The sequence below is a fragment of the Lepidothrix coronata genome, unplaced genomic scaffold, assembly GCF_001604755.1.
Source record: "Lepidothrix coronata isolate B3197 unplaced genomic scaffold, Lepidothrix_coronata-1.0 Scaffold62, whole genome shotgun sequence".
NCBI lineage: Eukaryota > Metazoa > Chordata > Aves > Passeriformes > Pipridae > Lepidothrix > Lepidothrix coronata.
Genome location: NW_016690242.1, coordinates 1,790,290 through 1,805,688, shown reverse-complemented (window position 1 = coordinate 1,805,688; position 15,399 = coordinate 1,790,290). Strand labels below are relative to the sequence as shown.

General features: G+C 41.7%; 1 protein-coding gene across 4 annotated transcripts in view; it reads right to left on the bottom strand.

The window, feature by feature from the left end:
* The window catches only part of ANKIB1 (ankyrin repeat and IBR domain containing 1), an 83,431-nt gene extending 68,216 nt beyond the window's left edge, over window positions 1–15,215 (bottom strand). For 2 of the 4 annotated variants that reach the window (XM_017817711.1, XM_017817712.1), the window contains exon 1: window positions 15,068–15,215. The gene's annotated coding sequence lies outside the window, so the exon portion shown is untranslated. The remainder of the gene's footprint in view (window positions 1–15,067) is intronic. The other 2 variants (XM_017817708.1, XM_017817714.1) reach the window with 1 other exon arrangement.
* Window positions 15,216–15,399: the final 184 nt, after the last annotated feature.

Below are 15,399 nucleotides of genomic sequence, written 5' to 3'. Positions count from 1 at the left end.
AGACCCTCCCTCTTTCCCAAAGCTGTTTGGATTCTTTAAGACTTCTAAGCAAGGGATTGTGTGATATGCCATTTGAAAATTCAAGCAGATTATAAGAAATGCATTTTCCCTGACAACTTCTTCAAAAGATCAGATTTCTCCTTATGATGTTACATTGACTGATCCTCAGGACATCACATTTATTGATGTGTCTGCTACTTATTACATTTCTACTAATATTCCAGAAACAGGCATCTGGCTTATGTATCTGCTGTTTAATAAGCCTGTCTTGGAATCTTTTAAAAATTGCATCACGTTAACCCACCTCCAGTAATCTAACACAAAGTTAGTTCTTAAGGGAGAAGTTAAATATGACAAAATGCAGGGGGGGATTGCACAGTTTTAATTATCAAAAAGAGTACTGAAGAAAATCATATTCGCACTGAGAAAAATAACCTGAAACAGAATCTCCACAGCTTTTCCACAAGATTCAACACAGATCTCAGTTCTGAGATTAGACCCTGGCTCTCATCATCACTAAGTACATCTCACTTCGGCAAATGATACTTGATAAAGGGATGGTGTCTATGCTAATCTCCTTTTACCTTGCTTGATTCAGCCAGAATGCAGGAAACCTGTAGAGCACATCTAGAATATTTTTAAATTAAGATTTACATTACGGTGATATTCTGTCTTTTAAGAATGTTTAATTATTTTAGAATTCCTTTCCCATTTTCTCATGAAAGATCTCTTTCTCTGAGAGATGCTGAATTAATTAGCAACAAAAGACTGTAGCCAGATGCTACAAGAGAGAGGAAAGCATAAGCAGTCTTGTGAAGTTGTTTCTCCTACTCTGATAATGTTCATGGTATCACATATTCAGACCTTGCTTCTCCTTATTCGTCTCTACTTCGTAGCAACAAAAAATAAAAGGAAACTTTCCAAAAAAATTGCCCCTCTTCTGCCAATTTCCCTGTTCCCATGTTCTCCTGTAGTCTGTAAACTTTGTCACCCTCTATACTGTTCTTCACATTTCCTGGGGAAGAACAAGGAGACACCTCCTCACAAAAACCCCTTGAATAGCTAAAGAATATCTGAAAAATTTCACTTGTCTTTTCAATCTGAAGAAAATTTCTCCATCTGGAAACAGATTTAAGCATTCAATACTATTTATACAGTCAGTATACCAGTCAGGAAATACTTTACTTTTTATGCTTTACACCAGAACACTGCAGTCTAAAAAAGGAAATCACTATAAAAAGATTTAGATTGTAATTCACAGTTAAGTTGGACTGCCACAGAACCAGATCACCTGAGGTACGAGGTATAAGCCTGTTCAATATCAGACTGCTAATGGTCATACAATAATGCTCCCCTCCTCAACAGAAGCCTTTGGCTTGCTAGCCAATACCCAAGATCATGTCATGCCTCGTCTGCTCGTTCACCTTTGTGTATTGCTCAAATTTTTTCAGGATTCTTTTTTTTTTAATGGAAACCTGCTGTGCTTTACTGCTTTTTACAGATAGTCACTGTCCCAGCAGGTATGTGTTCTGAAAAGTAGCATTTACTAGACTTACAAACCCTTTGTTTATAATACTTATTGCTCACAAGATCATCTACTATCAAAATACAAAATGCAGAGTTAACACAGCTTGGGCTGTGTTCATCACTGACTCTTCCATGTCTGCTCCATACAGTTCCCAGGGTCAGAAGAAAAGAATGACTGACCGTGCTGCAAACACAGCTACCTCACCAGTGGATCCGGTACTTCTGGTTAGGTAAGGTGACTTTCAGGACCTCTGTGTCCCTTATTTGGTGCTACATTAGACAGGGAGGTCCTGCAGAACAGAAAGATCCAGGTCATCCTCCTGACTCAGGAGGTGTCAGTGACACTGCACAGGAGGTTCTCCTCCAGTGCTATTTCCGAATGCTGCTCACAAAGTCACAGAGGACATCTGCACATGGGCTTTCCCTGCTGGGGTGGTGCTGCTGTGACTGGGACATGTGTTCCCTTCCTGCTGCCTCCATAGCTAGGCATGCCTCCTCACAGAAGGGAAGACTTTTACTTCAAAGTCTACCAAACGTGGCTGCAAAGCAGTGACAACGGATGTCCAGCCAAAGATGGTGCATGGTCACCTGAGACTATGCAATCCAGCCTGCTAATCGGGCTTACTGTCATCGGTCAAGTCACCATGTCTCTCCTTCAGCTCAACAAGCCCACTCAGCTTCCTCTACCATGACTCATAAAGCAGCTCTTAAGTAGCCTGACCTATCACTAGGAGAAGTTCAATCATCAATCCAGCATTTACTAAGTATTGGCAAACTTGTATTTGGCTGCCTGAAAATGAGACAAATATCCACTGCCGGTTTCATTGCACACATCTGCAGAAGCAAAGGCAAGCAGTGGTAGACGAGACATAAGCTGGGGGAACCAGCTGTATTACTTTCAGCAGCTTGCACAGTTGTGGTGCTCAGGAATCCCTTGGTGACCGCCTTACAAAAAACCTGCTCCAGTGCCAATGTAACACACAGGCACTTATTTAAGAATAGCTCTTCCTGCTTGTAAAGTAAAAGGCATCACAAGAGAACATTCCCTCCCCCCACTACTTGCCAGAAAAAAAGCCATAAAAAAGTGCATTTCTTTTTCCCCTACACTTCTTGTTCTTGTCTTTTTCTGCCTCGAGTTCCCTGTTACTGCTGCCCAGATCTATGTGTGACCTCTATGAGACCTCCCTGAAAGCCTCAGAAATTATAAAGTAACTTTCATAGTTACTATGAAGTAAGCACTTAGCAAGCTGGAAATCTGCCTCCATTATCTTTTTATGACACTAATGTTGTTTGAGAAACTTACATTGTAGTTTCTAAAGTGGTTTTAATTGACACCAGAACCGATCCTACCCTTTTTTTTCCCTCATCACCCTTTCTGTTCATCCATATTTCTGCACTTTCCCTTGTTTTTTTTTGTTTTTTTTTGTTTTTTTTACTGGCATGTGCCTTTGTGGCTGCACAGAGAAGCAGAATGTGACTCATATCAGTCCCCCCTTCTGCATTTTCCTTCTAGATGTTGATGGTCCAAATGGCCAGAGCATGGCAACAGTGATAGGGAGGCAGGACTACTTGTACCAGTGCATACTACAAAGAGTGGAAATATGTTCAAAACAGCGTTTGCTCATACTGAAGTGCAGACAGAAGCAGAAGCACCAGCAACGTGCAAACTGTGCAAAGCCTGCAGTTGTGTTTGGGTGCTGGAGGCAAGGCAGTACACCAGCACCACTGCATTCACTGAAGTCAAAACAGTTTTCACAGAATTTCTTTTCTAGCCCAGCATTATTTTATCAGCTATTACTCTGACAGTGGCTGTGCACTTAAAAGGGGATGGTGGATGGAGTAGTGGCTATTGTTAACTGCACCCAAGCTTGCAAGAACCCACGCTGAGCAGTGTACAAAGGAGTATCAAGTGTATCAGAATGTAAACTCAACAAATAACCGATACAACAACTTCACGTCAGCCTTTTACAAAAATATCAGCAAAACTAGTACCCCTGTCTGGATCCAGTTTTAATTTCATTATGCAAAACTCCCCATGATTGTTAATATCAGCAGCAGGTGCTATTCTAGTGCCTGACACTAGGTAAGCAACATCTAGGTGGAAAGAACTAAAATTCCTGTCCAACAGGCAGTGAAAGGACGCAGGTGAGCTTGCACTTACTACAGGGAAAAGTCCAAGCTCTGCTACCCTGGCAGTCAAAAAGAAGGAACTGGTTAAAGGCATTTAGTGTAGCTGCAGGGGCCCAGCAGGAGTCCAGTGAGAACAAACTCTACTAACTTGGCACAAAGCTTTTTGAACAAACACAGTCTTGAAGCATGGAGTGGTGAGAAACATGTCTAATGTGGTCCCTCTCCACTTGCACTTTGGGAAAGGGTGATGTTTAACAACAATCCCTTCCTTCCCTCCTATATCACTTATTCTGTTGCACCATATTTCATAACAGACTTAAAACTTGCTGGGGAACACTCCACAGACTTGAGTTTCAACTGCTGGTGGATACATAGAAACAACAATACTTTATCAATAGGGTCGAGATATTAATTAGAGGATTTAAGTTTTAAGGTCTTCTGAAAATTTCAACGGGTACAAATACCTTTAAAAAGCCACTGTGGTGGCTTTTTACCCTAATGTATTCATACAATATTCTGCACAGTAAGAAGGATGTTCTAATCACATAAAACTACTCTCTAGAAGATTCAAAAGGTGAAAAAGAGCAATAGACAAGAAGTGAAACAAAACACTTGGTAACAAAGTAAAAGTAAGAAGTATCTCCGAAGCAAGCACCTAACAGCTTAAAAAACAGCATATACAAAAATCAAAATATATCTCTATAAGGAGGTGAAATAAACACAAGAGACTCCATTTTCAAATGGTGATTTGTGTGAAAACCTATTGTATTGCAACAGAAAGGCATGAGGCTGGAATGTTCCAGGAATTGGGGGTGATGGAACCACCTACTCTAAAGGCATATAATCCACCTATGCAATAGCTTGCTCATTTTTTTCAGGATATAATCAAGTGTCTGTGTAACATGGAAATCTTATTTCCTTAATCAACTAGAACAGCAAGTGTATTTAAAAAAAGCCCAAAACTTTGCATTTTACAGCCTCATGTTCCAGTTAATCCGTTTTGAAAATGGAATACTGCTCTCATGTCTTTAACTCTATGAGGACAAACGTTAAAGCCACTCATTTCATAGAATGTAGCACATTTAAACAGAAACGATTTGTTATCCCTCAGTTGTAGGGAAATGGAGCCACAACATACAATTACAGCATAAGAACATTTCTCGTGTGCCCTCAGTTACAGCTGTTTGGATACAGCAGCTAGGTGGGCAGTTTGGAAAAGAGAACAGGAATCATCAAAGAGTTACAGTAAGCAGACTGAGGCAGCACTGGGGAAAATAAAGTATACAATAGCTAAAGCAAAGCATGATTAGGGTGGACTGTCTGGCTGTAGGAATGTGAAAGGATTTATTTTCAAAGTAAGCCATGGGTAGACTGTTTCAGGAATATTTTTCTGTTCAAAGTTCATACTGAGTTTCTATGTTTCAAAAAGAAACTTTTTTGAACACCTCCATTTAGCACTAACCCAGCCTGCTTTGATCTGAATGTCATCATTCCTTTGAAGGAGCTAAAGCATGCTGAAGACACACAGAAAACACTGTGTGGTTTTGCTAGAAATTGTATTAGTCACGCAGAAGTTATTCCCAAAAACCACATGATTTTGGGATTTATGATTTTTTCCCTTGCACTCATGAGTAGATGCTAAAATTGAGAACCTTTGTATACTTGCAAAATAATGAGAGACACAATTATTAGTAACTCCTCATGGCTACCCTGATACCACAACCTAACAAAACTGAAGTTAATTCAGTATAATTTTAAGGTTTGCAACTAATTAAGGAGAAATTTGACTCATTATCTTCTTAGAAAATGATGCAAATAGCTGAAACAGAATAAGGAGAGAGATAAAAAAATTAACCAATCACCTTCTTAAAGACTGATTTAAAAACTCTGGTTCTCCATTCTGAGTCCTCACTCATATATATACAATATGAATATGTGTACAGGAAAAAAAAATAAATCAGAATTTCCGAGTGCAGCTCAGTGAGAATTAACTTAAAACGTATTTCTATGAAATAAAGACCAAATCAATAGGAACTTTACATTGCATTTACAGTAAAATTATGTGACTTATATTCAGGTTTGCATATTTTATATTGTAATTACATTTAGAGAAACAAAGACTAAACCCTCCAAATTATCTTCTTTTAATTAAAGATTACAACAAAGTATTTTATACTAGAACATGCTGGCTGTCTAACTCCTATTCCAGACAAATGAATTTAACTTTCTATTCCTTTATTAAGTAAATAATTATAAATCTCGGGCCGCTTGCTTATGAAAAGGTCTGGATTTATGAATTTTGGGGGAAAAAAAACCCACCAAAAAGCTCCAATAAACCAAGCACCCAAAAAAATCCCAACCCCAACAAAAAAACCCCAAACCAGAATAAGCCCATATTCCAACTACAATTATACATTTATTTGCCTGGAAGAATGCACAAGTAATCAGGCTACTTCTACATAGCAAAAAAAGTAAATCTTATTACAGAAAAAAAACCCTTAACATTATTCAAGCACAAAACTCTGGAAATGGGGTATCTCATTCAGGATCAGTCTATTTCATGACAGACACATGATAATTCAAAGCATTAAACTGATCGATCACTTAAAATCTTTGACTATGCAGAAGTCAAGTTAAAAACCAGGATTTGAGCCATATAGTGCAAATCATGTAAGATGACCAAAAAACTAACAACTACAAAACTCTCTGGGCCACACGCTTCAGCTGGGCCAGAACCAGTTGTATGCAGAGGACAGAGAAAGAGCTTGTGCAACCATATCATGTGATATGGAGCAAGCACTCATTTATATTGGAAAGAACCTCTGGAGGTCAACTGCTTCAATCCTCTACCCACGGCAATCTCCAGAGCTTCCGAGGCTGCTCAAGGCCGTCCTCAATCAAGTTCACAGAACTCCAGAGATTTTACAGCCTCTCTAGGCAACTTATCCCAACATTTGACCATCCTCATGATGCAAATCTTTCCTGATGTATAATTGAAATATTCCTTGCTGTAACTTTTTCTGTTGTTTCACAGCTCTTCCAAGAAGAGTCTGGTTCTGTCTTTTAATTGAAAACAAGATCCACCACCCTAGCCTTCTCTGAACACTGAATACCCAGCTCTTCCAGCTTCTCTTTTTACATTATGTGCTTCTGTCCCCTAATTGTCTAGGCAGTCTTCCTCTAGGACTTTCACATAGTTTAATTTTAACTAATTAACAGGTTGGTAAATGGGATGTTATAAAGACCTTGTACTTCAACACACAAGTCACCAAATAAAGCCTCTTCAGTACTTTTTTTTTTTTATGGGCAGTTTGCACTTGGTGACTCACTGAAATAGCTCCAATGAAAGATTTCTCTCCAACACATCCTTCTAAATATGGAGAACTAAATACACAAAGTATCTGTGTCAGTGACTCTCAAGAAGTCTGGGAAAAGGGCCTAAATTAAGAGCCATTATATATTTATACTGCAATAAGCTACAGAGCTGTTAGTAAGGTCTCAATACTGCAGGCTGTGTACTTCCATATACAAACTTTCAGAGAATGCAAGTAACAGCAGTTGTTTAATAAAAAACAAATGTTTTTTTCTTAGAACCACAAGTAAGTCACAATGTTTCACAGGCCTACATTATTTGGTATTACAATTTTGTAGAAGTACTTTTACAGAACACATGTGTCAGATCATGGCTGAAGAATCACACGTTCTGCTATCATGAAGTCTGCTATACTGCTGTGTCCCAAGACCTGAGCTTTAATATATCAAAATCCCCACCTTATGGGTATAGAGATAACTTCAACTATTTAGCAAATGTGAATGAAACTGCATCAGTCAGTAAGTTCTTAAAATGTTAAAACGTATAACCTGCGTTATTAGCACAGTTGAAACTTTGGTCTTCATAGTTTAGTAGCTACATGTTTTTGCAGTTCCTTTGCAACACTGAAGAAATTCACCATTTCGATAGTCTCTACTCTGCCAGGACATTTCTACATGTCTGTCTGTACTCTTTCAACACAGCAGAGAGTTTACTGGAGATGACTGTATTTGCTTGTCCCCCAGCTGCTTAGAGATCTAGAACAGCAGAGCCATCTGGATTTAAAAATAAAAAATTCTAAAAAAGTAACAATTCTGCAAGTAATTTTCAGAGGCAAGTTAATAAAAAGAATATTTCAGAGGAAAATTCTGTTGCAACAGCATTTACAGGTTGTTACTGTTGAAAATCAGCCCTTGATATGCATCTAGCCTTGCATATATCTTACATACATAGTAGCTAATAAAAATACAAACACACAACTGCATATCACAGCAGCACAGTAACAATCAAATCCTTAGTACATAGAAGAGTCCATTAATAAATGACAACAGTCCTAAAATTCCTTCTTAAGTCTACAATAAACTTTAATAGAATCAGTATTTGATGTATTTTTTGTGCAAAAACACTGATGAGTCTACATCATGATCTCTTCTCCAAAGGCTGGTTCATAACAGGAAGTATTTCAATTTTTATCATCAGTGCTTCATCTATGCATCCTACAAAAACATACTACTGCTTTTTGATACAGTCAGTTTTGAGTTTCTACGCAACAGCTTTGATAGAAATATACCATTAGTAACTTTGCCTTCAAAATTTCTATTAGAAATCCACTTAAAATAAAAGGGCAGGGGTCCATTGCTTACCCCAACTAACATCTCTGGAAGTTTCTTAAAGAGGAAATCTTAAGTGGACTACAAACACAACTCAAACTAATAAATATAACAAATACAATTTTCTCCTCTAACTTATTTAATTTGTAATAATTTACCACAAGGACCAAAACAGCTGCACACAAACAGGACATGAAGTTCCCATGGTCACTTAAAAGTACCTGCTATAAGAACAAGCAGGGCCTGTTTTAAAAGCAAAATCATATTTATAAACTAGAAAAATCCGATTAGTTTCTATGCTGAATTCCAGGAAAAGTGATCAACACGTGAAGTACTTGGGGGAGAGAATCAGTTTCCAACTGATGTTATCCAGCCTATCCAGACCCCTTTGCAGAGCCTTCCTACACCCCAGTAGATCAACACTCCTGCCCTACTTGGTGTTTTCTGCGAACTTACTGAGGGTGCACTCTATACCCTCACCCAGATCATTGGTAAGGATATTAAACAGGACTGGCCCTAATACTGAGCCTTGGGGAACACCACTAGTGACTGTCTGCCAACTGGAGGTAGCACCATTCACCATGACTCTCTGGGCCCAGACGGGTTTTTTCACCCAGAGAAGAGTACGACCATGCAAGCAGACAGTTTCCCCAGGAGAATACTGTGAGAAATGGTGTCTAAGGCTTTACTGACAACATCTGCAGCCTTTTGCTCATCTTCTAAGCAAGTCACCTTGTCATAGAAGGAGACCAGGTTGGCTAAGCAGGACCTGCCTTCATAATACCATGCTGGCTGGGCCTGATCCCCTGGTTGTCCTGTACATGCCATGTGATGGCACTCAAGATGATCTGGCCTTCCCTGGCCCTGAGGTCAGACTGACAGGACTGTAGTTCCCCAGATCCTCCTTCCAACCCTTCTTGTAGATAGGTGTCATATTTGCTAATCTGCAGTCACCTGGGACCTTTCCCATTAATCAGGATTGCTGGTAAATGATGGAAAGTGGCTCAGGGAGCACTTCTGCCAGCTCCTTTAGTATCCTTGGGTGGATTTCATCTGGTCCCACAGATTTGCGAGTGTTTAAGTGGTGCAGAATGTCTCTGACCACTTCCCTTCGGATTACAGGGACTTCATTCTACTCCTCGTCTCTTTCTTCCCAATCAGGGGGCTGGGTACCCAGAGAACAGCTGGTCATGCTATTAAAGACTGAGGAATAGAAGGCATTAAGTACCTTAGCCTTTTTCCTCATCATTTGTTATATATTTCCCCCCATGTACAATAAAGGATGGACATTCTCCTTGGCTCTCCTTTTGTTACTGGTGTATTAATAGAAACACTTTTTATCAACTCTTACAGGTGTAGCCACATTAAGTTCTAATTGGTCCTTCTAATTTTCTCCCTGTAACCTCACGACATTCTTGTAGTCCTCCTGAGTTGACTGCCCCTTTTCCCAAAGTCCATAGACTCTCCTTTTTTTCCTGACTTCAAGACAAAACTCTCTGCTCAGTTAGGCTAGTCTCCTTCCCTGCCAGCTCTTCTTTCAGCACATGGGGACAGCCTTCTCCTGCGCCTTTTGGATTTCCTTCTTGAAGAATGCCCAGCTTTCCTGGACTCCTTCGCCCTTCAGGAACGCCTCCCAAAAGTTTGTCAATCAGTCTCCTCTGGAAGTCCAAGGTAACAATTCTGCTGACTCCCTCCTTACTTCTCCAAGAATTGTGAAATTACAGTTTTCAATCACTGTGCCCAAGACGGCCTCTAAACATCACATCACCCACAAGCCCTTCTCTGTTCATGAACAATAAGTCCAACAGGACACCTTCCCTAGTTGGCTTACTCGTCAACTGTGTCAGGAAGTTATCCTCCAGACACTCCAGGAACCTCTTAGACTGTTTCCTCTCCACTGTACTATATTTCCAGCAGACATCTGGTGAGTCGAAGTCCCCCAGGAGAACAAGGGCCAGCAATTGTAAAGTTTCCCCCTGCTCAGAGAATATTTCATTTGCCTCTTCAACCTGGCAGGATGATCTATACCAGACTCCCAACCAGGATATCTGTCCTGTTGGCCTTCCCCCTGATTCTTATGCATACACAACCCTATTGACACCATAGTGAAGTTCTAGACAATACAAACAGTCCCAAAAACACAGGGCTACCCCGCCATCTCTCCTTCTTTTACTATCCCTTCTGAAGAGTTTACAGCACTCCAGTTGTGAGTCATCGCACCATGTTTCCCTAATGGCAATTATATCAGTTTTCCTGATGCACAATGGCTTCCAGCTCCTCCTATTTGTTGCCCACGCTGTGTGCATTGGTGTAGAAGCACTTCAACCAAGCTATTGATACCACCTTTTCTCGGGGAGAAGTCCTAATTCCTGTATGACCAATCTCAGATGCTTCTGTCGTTTCTAACACATCAATAACCCCTGGTCTTTGCTGCCACATGGATCTCCATCCCCTACCTTCACTGAGATGGAAGATCAAAGGGCATCAGTAGCATACCATGCCTCAAATATAGGTGTGCTGGCCCCAGGCTTATCTCTAGCAAGCCTGCTTTTATCTCTTTCACCCTTCAAATGTAGTTTAAAGCTCTTCTAATGAGCCTTGCTAACTCCTGTGCAAAGATCCTTTCCTCCCTCTGAGACAGGTGTACCCTGTCTGTCGCCAGCAGACCTGGTGTCATGTAAACCAACCCATGATCAAAAAACCCAAAATTCCGTCAGTGACACCAGACTTGGAGCCAGGCATTGATCAGCTGCCTCTTGCTGTTTCTTCCCTCATTGTTCCCTGCAACTTGAAGGATAGAGAAATACACTACTTGTGCTCCAGATCTCTTAACGAAGGCCCTGAGACTTGCCCTTCATTACCCTCAGACTTCTTGTTGCAAATTCATTGCTGCCTACCTGAAAAAAAAATTAAAATCAATAATGGATATTAATCTGAAGGCCATACTGCAGTAGGACACTTTCTCTTCACATCTTTAATCCAGGCCTCAGAGAGGCAGCGGACTTCCCCAAGAAGCAGGTCCTTCTCTTTGAGCCTTCTGTTCCCTTCAGAATGGACTCTCCTAAGACAATGATATTTTTTTGCTTAGTGGGAGCAGTTCTGATGCAGAGTATAGGTCAACTTAACCTTGGCAGCACCTCCAAGCTAGATGAATCATTGTTCTTGTAGCTGTTCGGTTTCACGTGCAGAGACTCCGAAGCATTATGTGAGGGCATGTGGGAAGGTAGGGTAGTCAAAGAGGAGACACACTTGCTGCACTGGGCAGGAACTTGCCACTATTGCCCCTATCCCTTAAGTCACTGAATTCAGCCAGGCAGAGAGAAGACAGAGAATCCTCCATGACATGTCTACTGTGAGTTCTTCAGGTGTGTCAAAATGGTAAGCACAAGCAACTGGGAAACTCACTTAGGTAGGGAAAATCTCCAGGAAATTTAATAAAGTTTTCTCCAACACAGAAGCCTGCACATAAGAATTATTTTACAATAATTAATAATACACTATCTTAGTTTTCATGATGTAATATTTAAACTATACTTATTGTCAAAGAATAACATTACTATACTGCAGGCCATGTGCAAATATTGATTTCTAGATGTAAGTTTACGTATCAATATAAAACTGACTTTTAGAGGATTCATTTTGTTCGTGGGTCTTCCTTGTCAGTACAGAATTGAACAAGAAAAGTTACAAGAGTAACTTTTCTTGCAACACTGTCACACCGATTCTCCATAAGGCCACTCCAACCAGGAAGGATCCCAAGCATTCAGCAGCGCGACCCTTCTATTTCCCTGCAGTAATCCATTTACAAGCTGTTACCTTATTTTAACTGCAACTATTCTCCAACAGGCAAAGTTCAGAATTTACCTGCTTAAAAATATAAATGTAAGCAAAACCACCGAATGAAAATATCTCTTAAGCAACTCCAATAAAACTCCTTATAGAAAATTCAAGGATATTAGCAGTACTACAAATAAGCTTTAGGTCAAAAGAAGTGTTTGCCTTATCTAAAACGGTTAAAAACTGTTGCTCCTTGTCCTGTCAAAACAGGCCCTGGTAAAAAGTCACTCTTCGTCTTTCTCGTAGGCTCCCTTTATATACTGAAAGGCTGCAACAGCATTTCCTCAGAGCCATTATAATGGTGTTGAAAATAGAATTTTCCATGTAATTTTGAACATTTCAGAATTTCCACAGGGCTGTTTTTCAAGCAAAACAGATCTCTCTTTGCTATGTATCATTACCAATTATGCAAATACAGTAATGTGATTTGAAACCTAATTGGTTCAGCACATGTATCAGTAACCTCCAGCTTCTCAATTTTCTTTCTCACTGGCATGAGTCACCTTAGCAAAGGTGACAAAACTTCAACAGTGACAACCGCAGAGAGCAACTTCTAGTTATCAGATTCCAAGGTGACGTTAATGAACTAGTCAAGTAACGGTAACTATATGGTATACAAAGAGCAAAACTGAACCAACTAACCAAACAAAACCCTTAAAAACAAAACAAAGAAATCCTTTCAATACACAACACAAAAAAAGCTAACCCCCCAAAACAAATAAACAAAAAACAAAAAAAACCCCACCAAACAAAAACCTCAAAACACCACAAATCCTGCTAATCAAACTAGTTAATGATTAATAAACAAAGCTCTATTACTGAAATAAAAAGAAACATAGTGCTAAGCAATCACAGCAGAGGTGTCACAGACCAGAAGCAAGAAACTGCTCGGGACAGAACAAATCAAACACAGCGTTAACAAGGTCTTATATAGTGCACAAAGACTTTATGACATTTTCTAAAACTATTTTTACAGTTGTTCAATTGAATAAAACCTGACAGCTTTAGAAAGCATTCCCTTTCAAATTTACATGCTCAGTTTTCTGTAATTTTCTGGAGTCTGTAGGCTACCTAGGAACATATGACAGATACACATAAACTCATATGCAATATATAACTACATCCAGGAAACTCCGTGGTTTTTTCAATAAGCCCAATCATGCAGTTATGTATGTACATACTTAGTCCTATCTAGATGTGTTTGGCACAAGTAAAAATTAAAGAGACTGCATAAAACTTACCCAATTTTTGGGTTTTGGCTATTGATACTGTTGCTATTATAGTGCCGTTGTTGGTTTTTTTGTTTTTCTTTCTTTTAAAACTAATTTTCATATACACATATATGAAGAGAGGGCACCACCAACATTGTTTAGCTTTTTAGTAGATTTATAGTAATATTGTAATTCAGGAACAATATATTGTATTATTAAAATACTTTATTCTTTTGATTAAGGACTAAAGTAAGATTTGTTGAAGAAAGAATTGCTCGAGTACAGAACCACCAAAAGTCTTGGAATTAAAGTTTCCAGAAGCCTCTTCTGTAACTTGGTCTCTGATTTGTAAGGACAGTCATTTACTTTTCCCATGTCCACAAAAAAAAGAAAAAGAACAAGAAGCTGATATAAATTCTATCAGTTCACTTCTGTGTAGACATCTTAATGAAACAAGTTCTAAGTAGCCACATGTTCTAAGTAGTTGAAAAACGCTGTTGCTTTCCTTATGACTAAAGCATTTCCCCCTCCCTCCAAGGAAGAAGAGTAATATTCCTCTATAGGCAAGAGAGAATAAAGAGAAATTAATCCACTATGCTTCGTATTGAAAGTCAAAGAGATCAAAGGAGAAAACAGGCATACACGTAAGGAAGACACAATGTCTTCTCATTGCTAACCTCTACAGCCAAAATCCTCTCAACAGTGGTCTCTCTCTTGTTAGTGGATGTACTTAAATTACAGCATATTATTGATGTTATGTCTGCAACTAAACCTCCATTTCTGGAACCCTTAAGCACAGAAATGCACTCAAAGAAGGAGCAATCAAGGACAGTTAGTCACAATGGAGGGATCCATGAAAACAATTTAAGTTGTAGTGCTTTACTCTGCCGAGCATGCTTTCGTGACTCTGTATTTCCTCGCATACAGACTGAGTAGTCATAAATTATTTAGATTAATTTTTAAAAGTTGCCCAATTTCTAGTATGTGCTTAGACATGCCTGGGAGAGCGACACTGCTACTTACATAAAACTGTTACGGTATCAAGACTCAATTTTTAACTCGGGGGGGTGTGGAAATCCCACGAGATCGCGAGCGTTTGATTTCATTCAAGGGCTGCTCTGACGGCGTTCCCCAGCCAGAAAGCCAGGTCACGCTGTCACAGCTCACCCCACCGCACACGTTCCCACTCTGGCCACTCATACTTTTTCCTTTCTGCCTTCCGGGCAGGATTTCCAGGCTACCAAACAAGGCGGGCACGAGCCCAGCAGCAGGGGCTGGCTGAAGCCAGGCCATCGGGCAGCTCCAAACTTTCCGACGGTCTTTGCCGCCCCGGGTCTGCTGCCGCCAACCCCCCTCGACCCGGCCGGTCTCCGGGCGAGCCCCCCTGCCCTCCGCCCGCCGAGAGCCGGGGCCGGAGGCGGCCTCTCTGTCCCCTAATCCCCCACCCCAGCGGCCGCCGTCTTCCCGTATCCCCCTTGCCCCCGGCCACTCCAGCCTCGATAACCTGCCGCCAGTTCACCTCGCCCACGGCCGCTCCCTCCTCTCCTGCTCCGCTCCCCTCGCCTGCCGAGGCGCCCCCGGAGCCGCCTCCCGGCCCGCCCCCCCCACGATGCGGGCGCTGCCGCCGCCCCGATGTGCCCGCGGCCGGTCTCCCCTCGCCGCGCCCTCCCGCAGCCCCGCGGCCCCCGCCCGAGCCTCGCCCAGCGCCGTAGGGCACTCACCGGCTCCTCACAGGGGCTCTCCCCGGCCCTTCCCGGCGCCTCCGCGCCCACCACCCAGCGCTTCCATGTGTCCAGCGGCCGCTCGTCTCTCCCGCTCCGTTCCGGGTGCGGCGCCCTCTGGAGTGCCCCCTCCAGCGGGAGCCCCGCGGACAGCCGGGGCTGTCACTCAGCCCGCCGAGTTGCCTGGCGCGGTCAGGGCGCTGCGGCTGCCGCCGGCTCGCTGCCCCTTTGTTCGGCGGCGGCGGCGCTGACAGCGGCTGCTGCCGGCGGCGCTCCCCGGGCCCGGGCGGCCGCTCCGGCTCGGCGCCTCCCCGCCCGCCCTCCCGCCGCGC